General features: G+C 42.1%; 1 protein-coding gene and 1 long non-coding RNA gene across 4 annotated transcripts in view; one reads left to right on the forward strand and one right to left on the reverse strand.

Moving 5' to 3' along the window:
• The window catches only part of LOC124955225 (rhombotin-1-like), a 64299-nt gene that overhangs the window by 9894 nt on the left and 40553 nt on the right, over positions 1-13852 (forward strand). The window contains exon 2 of one of the 2 annotated variants that reach the window (XM_047509368.1): positions 10408-10470. The exons of the other annotated variant lie outside the window; for it this stretch is intronic. The gene's annotated coding sequence lies outside the window, so the exon portion shown is untranslated. The remainder of the gene's footprint in view (positions 1-10407; positions 10471-13852) is intronic. 2 annotated transcript variants of the gene reach the window in all.
• The window catches only part of LOC124955227, a 184765-nt gene that overhangs the window by 9336 nt on the left and 161577 nt on the right, over positions 1-13852 (reverse strand). Inside the window, exon 4 of one of the 2 annotated variants that reach the window (XR_007102804.1) lies at positions 3912-4567. The exons of the other annotated variant lie outside the window; for it this stretch is intronic. This is a non-coding gene — a long non-coding RNA (uncharacterized LOC124955227). Of the gene's footprint in view, positions 1-3911; positions 4568-13852 lie in introns of those variants that run through there. 2 annotated transcript variants of the gene reach the window in all.

The raw sequence follows: 13852 nt of genomic DNA on the forward strand, positions 1-13852 counted from the left end.
ACGCACGCACGCAGCCAACGCGCACCATTCATATTCTTCTTCCTTTTCTTTCTTTGCGAGTAGCCTAAGTGAGTTTTATATAATACCTACTATACAATACGTCGTAACACAGAACACGCACGTAATACTTCTTTTTCACGCCTCGTCGATACGATTTTGCGGGAGGGAGTCCTCTCTCTCTCTCTCTCTTTTTCCCCCTCGCATCTAATTTTGCCGAGCGTTTTCTTTTTCCATAATCAAATGCACCGCTTTTTCAATCTCAAAAAGCGATTAATAAGCCGATTATTTCCCCTATAATAAGCGCATTACGTTGTCATTATGGCGTCGACTCTGTCCCATCGTCGCTTTTCGGAGAATAACGCGAAACATTCAGAGAGAACGTTTATCGTGTTTATTTGAACAATCCACCCACTTTTTCTTTCTTTCTTTCTTTCTTTCTTTCTTTTTTCTTTTAGACGATAGACGAGAGAAATATTTTCAACTGTTATATTTAAGATATTTAAAAACGCATCGGAGCATGATGGCTGACGTAAAACTTATAATGTTCACTCCCACGATATCGCGGTCGGTCTTTGAACAATAATGAAAATCTTGTATCGATCCATTTAAGAATGTTTATAATTATGCCGTTCGTTCAAGGTTAATAGTAATCGATGTCATGTAACAGACGTAATAGCGTGCGTACGTATGGATTTGTTGTATTTATTTTTCTTTATCGATTATGCCTCTCAATTGGTAGATTTTTCAATCAAGAACGTTTCTTAAATGGGCACTGATATGAATGACAATTAAAAGGTCGCGTTTAATCGGTTAAATTTGGTTCGTTGATGCGCAAAGAGAAGAAAAGGTAAATATTTTACAAGTAGTTAGATAATTGCCGTGCGATAGATTTTCATTGGTAAACCGGAAACGAATTCCCACGAGAAGACTAAATATTAAACGGGCAATTAGAGTTCTCTCTCTCTCTCTCTCTCTCTCTCTCTCTTTATGCGACGCTCATTGTTATTATTATAATTATAGATCGTTCGTCGTCGGTCAGGTGCTCGCAGGCAACGAATTAATACCCGCGTTTGGCTAATATGCAATGCCGTTACGGCGTATTACGGTAGAACACGTTAGTGGCAGGGCAGCATCAGGATGGAGGTGGTAGAGTGCGTTTGCTCACCGCAAACGTGCGAGTTTCGAGCGGCCGATCGAAAAACCTACGAGCGTGTTGCGGTACGTAAGCCGCGTTTTCATGCGTCGCGACTAAGCAGCGGCGCGCGCGCGGAAAACAACGTTCTTTCCAATTATTGCCTCGTAAATCTGGTGGGAAACGACCGCCAATTATTTAGGTATTAGCCACCCATCTCTCTTTCTCTTTCTCTCTCTCTTTCTCTTTCGTTTTCTCTCTATGCTCGTTGACTCGTTTGCTCGCACGCGATAATAATCGTTCCTCGAACGAATATCGTTGCTAGCCCGCTAGTTCGTTTGCTCGTTCGATTTCATTCCCGTCATATTTCGCGGTCCCGTTTTACGTCAAACGTATGTTAGTCCGGAGGCAGCCGATAGGACGTTTCGATATTCGTAAATTATTCCAAAGCGAGGATAAAACGCATATACGCGTGTGATATAATATATAGAATTGCGATTATTTATGCGACTGATAATACCAACTCTATAGCAAATGTAATCGGGATTTATTAAAGATGCAAAGACGGATTAGAGAGAGAGAGAGAGTCATTAGTTTCATCTCATGTTAATGGTTCATTACTTCGATCTCGTTTGACGCGACAACGATGTATGGCCTTGGCGAAAATATATTCATGACTTGTCATACGACTTCTGATGGCAAGTTTCACGGTTCCATTTGAAAAAAACATAACTCACTTTGGACCCCCTCAGTATTTACGGGTTCTATTAGAAAACTGTCAGGGTTGTGATCCCACGTGCCTGGCTCGTGCCAACACATGTTGGCGTTTTCGTATCAGGAGGCGACGAAGAACCAACGACGATCCTAGAATCTCTAAGGCTTATAGGATTCGCCGTAGTCTCCTTTTCCTAGTGTTATGTTCCTTGACGACGACGAGGACGACAACAACGACGACGAGGACGATTCGATGCGTCTAGCGATGTTTCACCACTTTTCTTCGAGATATCATCGAGAAAAATTTCATATAACAAAATAATAGATTTTAACGATGTTAAGTAATTTACGTAAAAAAAATAAAAAAAAAAAAAATAAAAAGGAAAGAGAAAGAAACCAAAAAAAAAAAAAAGAAAGAAAAAGGAAGAAGATCGGTCACTACGGAATCTATTTTATCGACGACTGCCTGTCGACGTGGCTTCGATCGGTTGCCCTCATCGTTGTACGATTCGATGGAGCGATATGGAATATTAATTTTCGCTAACTCACCCGATCCCTCGATTCCCAGCGGCATCCGTCCGTTTCTCCGCTTCACTCTCTCTTTCTATTTTCCCCCTCCCCCCTCCCCCTCCCCCTCCCCCGTCAGCCCCCAGTTCCCGAAACCCCACCGCTACCCTCGTCGATCCCCTCTCCTCTTCCTCCTCCTCCTCTTCCTCCTCCTCCTCCTCCTCCTCTTTCGGCCTGTCGCCACCTCGTGTCTCGTCTCGCCGAACAATGTTTTCCAATTAACTTTATTCGAAATCGAACGACACCCCGTCATCTCCTTTTCCTCCCTTTTAATTCAAACCTCCTCTCTTTTTCACCTCCCACTCCTCCTGGCGTAGCACAAACGATAAAAAGGTATTTCCATCTCGTCGCTCAAAACGTATACCGAGAGCGATTACTTGTAATCACGAGGAGAGAGACCGAACGGGGCTCGTGAAAATTTGATTTCATTTAAAGAGACAGAGACAGAAGGACGAATAAATTCATTTACTATTCGTTCATCCAACAATCTTTAGGGGGCGAGGTAGCAAATGGATAAAAAATTAAAAGCAACGAATGGATGGAAGACAAATGTGAACGTTAACGAGTTAGTTAAAAAATATAACGGAAAGAAAGATGGAGCGAAAATAGAGAGAGGTAGAGAGAGAGAGAGAGAGAGAGAGAAAAAGAAAGAGAGAAAGATCCACATTGATTCGGGCGTTACTACTAGGATCGAAGCGCAAAGTGTCAGTGGCGGGTGGATACCGCGGAAGCAACGGCACCCCTCAAGCTTAAAGCGGCGCCGATACGAAGGCAAAAGCATCGATCGTCGACACAGGAGTGGTGGTGGGTAGTGGTAGTGGTAGTGATGGTGGTGGTGGTGGTGGTGGTGGTGGTGGTGGTGGTGGTGGTGGTGCCGAGCTCGGTCGCTCGCACGCAGGTGACGCGTCATATCCCCCGTAACTTTTTACTCGGTGCAACCGAATATCACGCTTGCTTGGACCTCGAGTTCACGGATAGATAGGTTCCTGCTTGCTCCGGCATAGGTACGTCGTTGATTCGTGCGCGCGAGCGCACCTATGTTCGGACAATACGTTATTACGGGGTAAGCTTTATAAGCGACCCCTTATATCATCCCCCTCGCGCTCAATGCAATCTCATTACCGTGGATGCACTCTCCGTATTAATACCGAAAGGAATTAACTTTCGACGTTATGGGATCAAATGTCATTAACTTTATATTGCCAGCCGTGCCGGTTAGGAGTGACGCAGTGAGGTGAAGAAAGAGAGAGAGAGAGAGAGAGAGAGAGAGGGAGGGGTTGAGAGAGAAAGAGAGATAGAGAAGGAGAGGGAGAGGGAAAGAGAGTGAGGGCTCCGTTAAAATAAACACGTCACTGGGCCGCGAGCGAGCCCTCCGCGTCCTCTCGACGACGCACGCGTCCTATCGTTTTACGTGCGTCAGGTCCGTTTGAAGCTTGGACTGAATTTAAATTGCCTCCCTCTACTACCTCCTCCACCTCTTCTATCCTTTACCCCCTACCTCTTATTCTCTTGTTACTTCGTCCTTCTTTCTCTTTTTATTTATTAGAGAGAAAAACGAGTCTTTGTTTCTTTTAATAAATGAAAGTACCTTTCGTCAATCGCTGGTATTTAAAAAATGAAATCCTTTTGGGGTTCCCAGAGGTGAAATCTACACGCAAGATGCAACATGTAACAAGAATTCATAGTAAAGAACGCCTTACCAGTTTCTACTTTCCCAAGAAACGTCGACATATATATATATGTATATATATATATATATGTATATATCGACGAGTATCCAGAGCGAATGTAAAATTCAGTTTTCGTTCGAGTCGTTTTGGAGAATCCTCCTCTCCTCCCTCCTTCCTTCCCTTCCTCCTCCTTTTCGTTCTGCACTTCTTAAGGAAGGCTGCAGACATCGCGGGTGGTCTTCACTCGTTTCCGTTCTTTTCGCGCGGCTCCTTTTAAAAGTTTATCGCGCGTTAAAACGATCGCGTTTCATTGGTAGCTCGGACTTTAAAGCTGTCTTCCGTTTCTCTTTTCCTCGTCTTTTTTCTTTTTTTCACAACGTTTTCTCTCTCTTGCGTTTACGTCCCGAAGGAACCCTTTAAGGCGCGACGACATCCGTTCCCTTGCTCTTGTTCGGCTCCTTTGATCGCCGTTAGTAGTATTTGTCTAAGAAAAAGAGGAACGAGTAAAAAATCCTACGGCCAATAACGTGCCATGCAAAAATTTGATAATACCCCTTGCATACGTATCAGATGTATTAAGATTCTCCAAGAGAGAAATAATATACGATCGTAGTTTTAAAAGGTTACCAAGCGATATCAATGCGATACTAATTACTTTGGTAGAGACTATCGCGGAGAAATATTCGCAGTAACGATACTAGAATTTTCAGAGAAATAACGAGGAAGGGCAAGAGAGAGAGAGAGAGAGAGAGAGGGAGAGAGGGGGGGGGGTAAAGAGGAGGAAGGGACACAAAGTATACTCGTCGTGCACTTTGGTGAGCTCGTGGCCAGCTCGTACTCAATTACATTACTTGCGCTAATGTTATTAACGCTGTGGCCGTACTAGGGGTTGTCTAGGGAGAATCGGAGAACGGTAGCTAACTCCGGCTTTTACCGCATTTTTACCACGTTCGTCATGCTAGCACGAGCCTATACATACATTGCATTTATTCCGCATCGACTTTGTCGACCATACAAAACTCAGTAATACTACTTATTTCTATTTTCTTTTTTTTTCCCTCTTTCTCTCCCACTCTCTCTCTCTCTCTCTCTCTCTCTCTCTCTCTCTCTCTCTCTCTCTCTCTCTCTCTCTCGCCGTTCACTTTATACGCAGAAAACTTTCACCGACGAGCGGACGCGTCGTGTTTGCGGTGCACTCGTACCATTGTAGTTTCAACCACCTCGCTACGGGACGACGAAATAAACCCTGCGACACGCAGCTCCTGCGGTGCGGTTATAACGCAACCATCCGCACCGTTCCCTTTACAACGTTTTATATCCTCCTTCTGTGAAAAATGCGCGCGCCGCGATAATGCTCGAGGCATACCACTTCGTTTTCCACGACTGACTCTCTCCCTTCTTTTCCTTCCCTTCTCATTTTTCTTCGAGGGTCCTTCCACGTCGAGTGATCCAATACAAATTACCATTGTTTCCATCTGATATTTCCTCCAATGTTGATTGTCGTTGATCTAATGAAAAATTTTTATTATGCCGACATATTTCGAATTTTTATTAATATATAAAAACATATTAGATGTATTGGGATTATTTCGAATACATGTGGCTATATAGATCAGCCCGATATATTCAATTACTGTAATGGATATAACTTTCCGGAGGGTGGAACAGATTAAAATAATCCATTTCGAATCGGTTTACAATTTATTTTATTTTTTTTTTTTATTATTATTATTATTATTATTATTATTATTATCTTTTTTCTTTTTTTTAATCAATCAGCAAAAAAAGAAAAAAATAGGTTGAACAAGTATTATGAATTTTCTCTTTGAAAAACGATCTTCCTTGTCTCTCAAGCATCATCATCATCATCATTATTATTATTATTATCATCATCATTATTATTATTATTATTATTATTATTATTATTATTTCTTCCTTTACTCCCATTCGTCTTTGGTTGTTAGCTCGATGCAACACACGTGTCGCCAATTTCGTGGCGACTTTTTGCCAGGCAGTCCCGGATGAGACTCATTATCTCGTGATGCAGACACATCGGACTCATCGTTGGCTTTTGCGTTTGAGTTATGGGAACGTTTCGTATTTGGATCGAGTGAAAGATAGCTGGTTAAATTCTAAGAATTCTTTTTGAGTTTTAATCGCGATCAAGATTATCAGATAATATTTGATAATTTATGTAAAACGTCAAATACGAATGCGGAATTTTATCGTGCGATTCGATGAATGAACAAGAGAGAACGAAGGCTAAAACGAAAAGGAAGACGAAGAAAGAGAGGAAAGAAAGAAGAAGAAGGGTATCGTGTGATGGCACGAGGGGTGAATCCATCTGCTAAGTGCGGATAAAATTACCCCTCGATGCCTCTACCGGCAGACTCCCTGGATATCTGGCCGTTCGTTCCACTCGTCTTTTCCTTTCCCCTCCCCTCTCTCCCTCTTTCTCTCTCTCTCTCTCTCTCTCTCTCTCTCTCTCTCTTCCTTCTCGAGTAAATAACTTAGATGCGTCCGTTGGTCGCTACGTTTGCCAACGATGGTTCTCAACTCGTGTCTTTTTTCACAACACATTTTAAAAAGATCAAAACTTAAATCTCTTTTATTTTTTCGTTCTTCCCAATATCTATCAATTCTTAAAATGCAATATGCATGTTAAACGATCGTATGATCCCAATGAATAACGCAATTCGTTTTATATTTTTCTTATTGTTTATAAGCTAAACCAGGAGAATATTAAGTAGGTGGATAAATAAAGGATCATAGCAAAAAGAATATTTCGAAGATCGTTGAGAAAGGGTTATGTCGGTCCGGAAGACAAACCGATCGACAAGAAAGGAGAAGGAGAATGAGCATTGGTAAAATGCAGAAGGAAAATCGGAAAGGATAGCAACATCTCGAGCGTGTGCGGGTGCGAGCGCGAGCGCGCGCGTGTCGTCTCTTCTCCTTTCCTTGGAATCTAATTTCGTCGAATGTCATCCCAGAGAGTCGGAGGAGAGTGCAGCGATCTGCATTCGAGGTTGAATCGCTCGATAGCAATTTCCAGGAAAGGAGAGTACGAGACTCGACGTGTGCAGAGAGGGAGAGAGAAGAGAGGGAGCGAGAGAGAGAGAGAGAGAGAGAAAGAGAGAGGTAGGGAGAAGGAGAGGGAGACAGACAGATAAAGAAAGAGAAAGAAATAGAAAAGGAGAAAGAGAAGAGATGGACCGATATAGGTGAATGTAAACGCGTGTATCACGTACGTAAATGTAGAAGAAAGAGAGAGAGAGAAAAGAATGGGAAAGAAAGGAGAGGGGATAAGTATTGAGAAAGAGAGGGAAACAGAGGGAGGAAGGGAGATAGATAGAGAGAGAAGGAGAAGGGATAGGATAGGAGGGGGTGGATCCTACAGGAGGATACGCCGTCCTTTCCCTTCGAAGCCCCGTCGTCGAAGTATTGAGTCCTGTATCATGGCGGCTATAATACATTTTTTATCTGATTGAGGGGATCTCCTTTATGGAGGGTGTTCCGTACACACAGCTTTGAGTTGGAGCTCTCGCGAGCCCTGTATATATATATATGTGTGTGTGCACGTTGTCTCCCTTTCTTTCTCTCTTTTTCACTTTCGGCCATCGTCGTCGATTTTGTCGTTAGATGGGGAGAAGAGAAGCGGTAGGGATACGCGCGTGCCTGTATTTCAAGAGAAAGAGAGAGAGAGAGAGAGAGAGAGAGAAAACGTGCCTTTTTTTCTTTCCCTGCGTTTTCCGCATCGGCCGATACTCGTGACACCATTGCCGCAAAGAGGGTGTCATCGTTGCTTGGTGCAAAAAGATATCGTGCTTTTTAATAATTTATTATTGTCACATTTTTATTGCACATATTAATAGATTGCATGTAATAAAATGTTGGGTATATTTTTGTGCATGAACTGTTAGATTATCGCATTGAAAAAAAGATTTTTATTTATTTTTTTTTTTTTTTTTTTTTTTTTATTTTTTTTCTCTCTCTTTTTTTCCCTTCATCGAGAAAACTTAATTCGAAGTTATAATAAGTCGATATATCTTTGCAAATATATGCCAGGCTTATTCTTCATGCATCGAGACGGAATTCATTTAATTTTGATGGAATATACTGAATCCTTAATGCACCTAACTGTAACAAGTTTAGAGTAGAGGATGTAAACTCGGTTGTTATTAGATTTTTATTCCTCAGTTTCTCGTGGAATAACGTACGAGTATCGCGTCGTGCATGATGCAGGACTTTTATTGATTCCACGGGAATCTAGAAAATGGCCATATTGGAGATCGTGCGGGTAAAGGATATTAAAATGCATTCAATGCGATCGGCTGCCAATTTATAAAGCTCTTTCAGCTTGGAAGTACTCGTTCGTCTTTCCCGACGGTATTCCCTTTATTTCACTGAACAAATCCAGTAACTCTGCATCTACCGAATGCTTCGTTATGTTTATGTTAACGAATAACGTCGCATCCTCGTCGTCATTGGTGACGTCGACGAATATTTGTTCTCTCTCTCTCTTTCTCTCTCTCTCTCTCTCTCTCTCTCTCTTTCCACGAGGGGAAAAAAGAAAGAAAAGAAAAGAAAAAAAAAAAACATGCCTTAAATGCTCGCCTTAACTCGAAAGCTACGACGACGACCCGCATATATAGGAACGCTGGGTTGCATTTGGTAAATGGCAATCAAATATGCACGATCGATTAGCACGTCCGTGCCTAAAAGCAAACAGTGCTCTTCGACGCGAGAGAACGTACGTTTTAAACGCGTTGCGCGCCCGCATCCGTTGTGTTCGTTGTACGGCTCGTTAGAGCCGATAGAGGAGCGAGTTAAATAATAAAAAGGCGAGCTATCCGAGCGATCTGTTTCGTTTTATTCTTAAAAGAGAAAGAGAAAACGATAGATAACTAGATAGGTAGGTAGCACAGAGCACTTGATATATTTCGATCATTTTTTCTCTTCTGTTTATTTTTCTTATTTTTTTTTATCTCGCTTTTCATTTGCAAAAATTTCCCTAGTGTCGAACACAGCTAGCTATCGTTTTCATTCAGTACTCTTCCCCCCCCCCCCCCCCTCCAAATAAGTCGGTCGCCGCACTACGTCTATTCGTGTAAAGAAGGAAGAAGAAGCGAGAGAAACAAAGACGGATAGATAGATAGATAGATAGATAGATAGATAGATAGATAGATAGATAGATAGATATATAGAGAGAGAGAGAAGGATGAAGTCGTGCGAGAAGGAAGGAGAAAAAAAAGAGTGGGGGAGGAGGAGAAGGAGGTTGGGTGTTTGGGGGAGGTGTAGTAGAGGCAGAGAGGTTGTGTCAGTGGTGGTATAGATCTGGCGGAGCGGAGGCCGCTGCAGGGGATTGAAAAGCAATTTCCCCGTGAGGGACGCGCGGTGTGTGGGCCGAGCTTTATATTAATGATCCAGATATATTATCGGACGTGACCGAAATTGCTGTCAAAAAACTCGGATATTGGATCGAAAGGAGATTGCGAGACGGTCGGTCCTCTTCGTCTCTCTTTCTATCTTTCGCTCTCTCTCTCTCTCTCTCTCTCTCTCTCTCTTTCTCTCTTTCTCTCACTATCTATCTCCGTTCACTCTTCTGTTGCCGGGGTTCTCTCTATACTTCGTCGTCTATACCGATCGGTCACTGCGGAAAACGGCATCGATCAAATAGCGCGGGAAAAGTCAGCTCTCGCGGTTGTTTTGCCGTTTGTTTTCCTTTCATACAGAACGAAATATTTCATATCTCTTTCCTACGGGATCAAACATCGCGGTAGGATACGATCGTAGTGTACCCGATGCCGACGCTCGCGTTACTCGCTTTAAAAAACGATATTAACTTGATGGAATTCCGAGATGGAAGGGTAGCTTAACAAATCGATCATTACGATCATTACGATTGGATCGAATTAAAAGCAGGTCGTTAGAATGTGAAAGGGAGAAGAAGCACAGCGTTTTGGATTCCGCATCGAAGGCATCTCTCTTCACATCCCAACTACACATTCTATCTTCTCTCATTCGACTGAGAGAGCTTATCGAAGCGAGAAGGAACGTTCTTTTTTTTTTTTTATTTTCTCATTTTTTTATTTTTTTATGCGGGTCCTTTAAGTGGCACCTACTACGTACCGCCGTGTACATCGATGCGCGTGTCCGAGCGCTTTTATGCAGGTTCTCGATAAGGAACCTCCTCGGCCTCGTTAACTACCAATTCCTTTCCCTCCTCCTCCTCCTCCTCCTTCTCCTTCCCTTCCTTCTTTTCAATTGGTATCGCGAGAGCTCAGCCATTCTAATTTTTTCCCCCCCTTTAATTCTCTGTCGCAGGTTATGTTAAATCGTTTCCCCGCTGACGTCATTCCGAAGGTCGTTCCGAAGGGCCAGCGAGAGGTGAGTGAAAAAAATGGACGAACATTTTTCTTCCCTTTTTTTCTTTGTATTCCATATTCCTTTCGCGAGAGAGAAAAAAAAAGGATAAAGAATAGGAAAAGGAAAATATAAAAAGCGAATCGTCATTTTCTCAGGAAAGAATTTATATGTTTCGAGTTAGATCGAGATATACACAAGAGACAGATAATGCGCATCGTGAAGGCTTAGCAGTAAAAGCCATTGCTAAGCCTAACTAAGGACGATGATGAGGAGTGTAATGATGAAGACGGGAGATGGGAATCATGGTGCGACGCGATGGCGCGGCTCGCGATCCAGTCGGCAAAGACTAATTTCCGGTGGCTCGTATTTATACGGTTAGTTATACCGAGCGAATAATACGGACCCGGCGACCTCGGTTGGTTCATCGAGGGGCGGCCAAGTTAGCCATACGTCCGTCTGTCCGTCTGCACGTCTATCCGTTCGTTCGTGCCCGCTTTCTCCCTCTCTTTCCATCTCTTTCGTTCTCCTCTCTCTCTCTCTCTCTCTCTCTCTCTCTCTCTCTCTCTCTCTCTCTCTCTCTTCCCCTTCCTCCTCTTGGTATATAACTCAAACCACGCGCTCAACTGTACGGGTGGTAGGCGTAACTGAATTTCCATAGCTCGGTAATTGTAATGCACATTCGTTAGTCGGCAACGAGAACGAATGGAATTAACGCACGACTACTCTCCGCTAACTTATATTTTTTTTTTATTATATTTATACTTTATACAGTGAAACTTATATTCGTTGTATTTTTAAACTTATTTCTAACGCGTTCGTTCCAACTAATCATTATTATTATATGATCGTTAAACTTTGTCCGACTCTTTATAAGAAGCTATTTCTTATTCGGATTGTCCTATTCTCTTAATTGTCAGGAAACACAATGGGTTAAAGGTTAAAACAATGAACGCGTCGAACTAAATAAGAGAACGTAGACGCAAATACCATTGGTGTATGTGTATATATTGTATATATTTTATATACATATACAATATATATATATATATATATATATATATATATATATATATATATACATGTCGACATGTATTTGCATGTGCAAGGGAGACGTTTGATTGGCCGTGACGTCGATGCTTTAAAGTGGCTTGCCAGCCCCTTGATTGGATTCTATCATGGACACAATGGACTATACATTGCGCGACCTGACTTGAGAGCGCATTGGATAGGAGACAAGAGAGAGAGAGAGAGAGAGAGAGAGAGAGAGAGAGAGCGAGAGAGGAGAGAGATAGAGAGAAAGAGGGAGAACGAAGAAAAGGAGAAGTAAAAGTAGCAGTGCAAATCTTCAATGATGTTAAAAACAATAACGTGAATAATCAGCAAACGTTCAATCATTGATATATCTCTAATATTTATAATTGTTAATAATTGGACATTCTCCGATAGTGATATAAGCGCTGATGAAACATTGAGTACACTTGATAGTTAGGTTCTAATCAGCGTTAGTTGGAACCCCTTTAATAGGTAAAATCGTCAAGTGTCAAGGCATGTGTAGGGCAAGAGACTAGGGAGGAATCGCGAAGAGGGCTGTGATGGCCAGTGAATCCTGCCTGTCGTTGGGTATCGGCCAAACGAGAGGAGACGTCAGAGATAGAGAGAATAGAAGGAGAGGGAGAGAGATACAGAGAGAGGGTAGGAAAACGAAGAGTTGCGTAGCAAGCTAGGTGGGGGGTGAAGAAGAGGAGGAGGAGAAAGTAGTAGTAGTAGTAGTAGTAGTAGTAATGTAGTAGCACAATAGTAGTAGTAGTAGGTAAGAGGAGGGGTGACGAGGAAGAAGGGTCGGGTCGGGCGTACTTAGTTAGCGGACAATGCGGCCCCTAATGAACAGCCAGGGGCGCCCGGCAGACCAGCTACTGGAGCACGCCATCTAGTACGAGACAGACGGATTACGTTGCTTCGGCTCGGCAACCGTTCCGGCGAGCCGCTTAAGAGGAGACCGCAGACCGAGCAGAAATCGATCAAAGACGATGAATACTTGGACAACCGTCTCTTTTCTTTCTTTTCTTCTTCTTTTCTTTTTTCTCCCACCCCCTCTCCCTTTTTGTTTTATCCTCTCCCTCGATCTCACCTCTTGGATTTCCCTTCAACGTACGTTAACACCAGCGATCTTATCGAGGACACTTTCATCGATGCGGAAACGATGAATTCCTAGAGATAGAGATTTTCTCATCGAATTCGATATGATAATTTGAAAAGTTCGACGATAGGGCAACGTTCACTCCGATAAATGTGTTCTTTCGATGTCCGTTCAACGTTTCTTTGGATTTTTTCTCTTTTTTTTTTTTTCTTTTTTCTTTTTTCTTTTTTCTTTTTTCTTTTTTTTGTTTCTTTTCCTTTACTTTTTTCTTCTTCTTTCTCCCTCTCTCTCTCTCTCTCTCTCTCTCTCTCTCTCTCTCACTTTCTTCTTCTCCTTCCATTTAATGGACTTCGAAGCGATTATGCGGCGATCACGTGTGCTCGTCGGCTTGAAACTTAATTAAGATAACGACGGAACTTTGCTCGATCGAATGAGAAGAAAAGGATGGAAAATTAAATGACTTCTTTATTAGCTATTTTACCTCGGCCTTCTCTCTCTCTCTCTCTCGCTTCTATTTTTTTTTCTTCCTCGTTCGAACTTCTTCCTCTCTCTTTCTCTTTCTCTCTCTCTCTCTCTCTCTCTCCCTCTCTACGAAGTAAATTTATTAACGATACATATTCTCTAGTAGTGGTACTGCACGTTTTACGAATCTATCGGTCTCCTCTGCGTGACTTTAGTTACGAGAAAGAAAAGGATCGAAATTGCTAATGAATGAAACGTACACATGCCTAACTGTACGCTGCTTTCATTTAATTAATGATCGCTACGGTGCTTGTTGAGAGACATCAATAATTCGAGACCCACTGGCTTTTCATCATTCAGCGAGCTCGTTTTAGCGTAAATCGTAAGAGAAACTCGAACAGGGAAAATCGGTTGATTTGTTACACGCAGTAAGTAAAAAAATATAAATTAGAAATAATAAGCGCGTCGCACTTAATTATTTATCATTCGATCCAAATTTTTGCTTCTGTTTTTATTCTTTTCCCCTTTTCCTTGTTATTTTCTTTTTTTTTCTCTTTTTTTTCTTTTCTACTTACATTAATTATAATATAAGATGAGTTACGTGTTTTTAAGTAAGGCAGAAAATGAGGATATTTTTTCTTCTTTTCTTTTTTCTTTTTTTATTTTCACGGTAAATCTCAAGGTATATATATATGTATGTATGTATGTATGTATGTATGTATGTATGTATGTATGTATGTATGTACGTACGTATAAAACGAAGCGCGTTAACTGAGAACCATCGGTCGGTGGTGCGCCGTGCGG

The sequence above is a fragment of the Vespa velutina genome, chromosome 17 (genome assembly GCF_912470025.1).
Source record: "Vespa velutina chromosome 17, iVesVel2.1, whole genome shotgun sequence".
Classification (NCBI taxonomy): Eukaryota; Metazoa; Arthropoda; class Insecta; order Hymenoptera; family Vespidae; genus Vespa; species Vespa velutina.